This window comes from Garra rufa, chromosome 6, assembly GCF_049309525.1.
Source record: "Garra rufa chromosome 6, GarRuf1.0, whole genome shotgun sequence".
Lineage (NCBI taxonomy): Eukaryota > Metazoa > Chordata > Actinopteri > Cypriniformes > Cyprinidae > Garra > Garra rufa.
In genome coordinates, this window is record NC_133366.1 from 26,128,748 (window position 1) to 26,129,369 (window position 622).

Sequence of the window (622 nt, forward strand, 5' to 3'; positions counted from 1 at the left end):
GATGCACAAGAGATTATTTAAAGAAGCTGCTGGGCGTCACAATGTATTAGGCTTCTGGATTTCACATAAATCGATTGAGTAAGTCAGCAGTGGCACAGTGATTCTTAGAATTCTGATGAATTTGTCCTCAGCGCTGCATACGTATTAAATAGCACTCTATAGTAATACGATCCACCCATTCTCTCTTTCAAAAGACCAGATCTGCAGATAATTGTTTGCAGTTCCTCCACCTTCTCCAACCAGGGTCATGCCACTGTCACTCAGCACATGGGGGTCTCCTATCAGCAAGAGCCCAAGGCTCCTGTCTCAGCAGGTAGACCCCTCTGGCTCGTGTTGGCGCGTTCCAGCACAGATGGCCCACCCAGGTGGAACAGACCATTGTATATCATGTTAGGGTCCTGAACTCACCTTTCATGCTTGGTGGTCGATCTTATCATAAAGAGACTCTGAAAGACTACACACCTGCACTGGTCTCCAAATGATAGCAGGGTGTTTGAAAACATTTAAAACAGGGTTTATCGACACTTATATTTTAGGAAATTCAATTGTGTTGAAGTATTCAGGGTTTTCTTTTTTTCTCTCTCTCTCTCTCTATTTGGTCTCTCTCTCTTTTCTCTTTTGA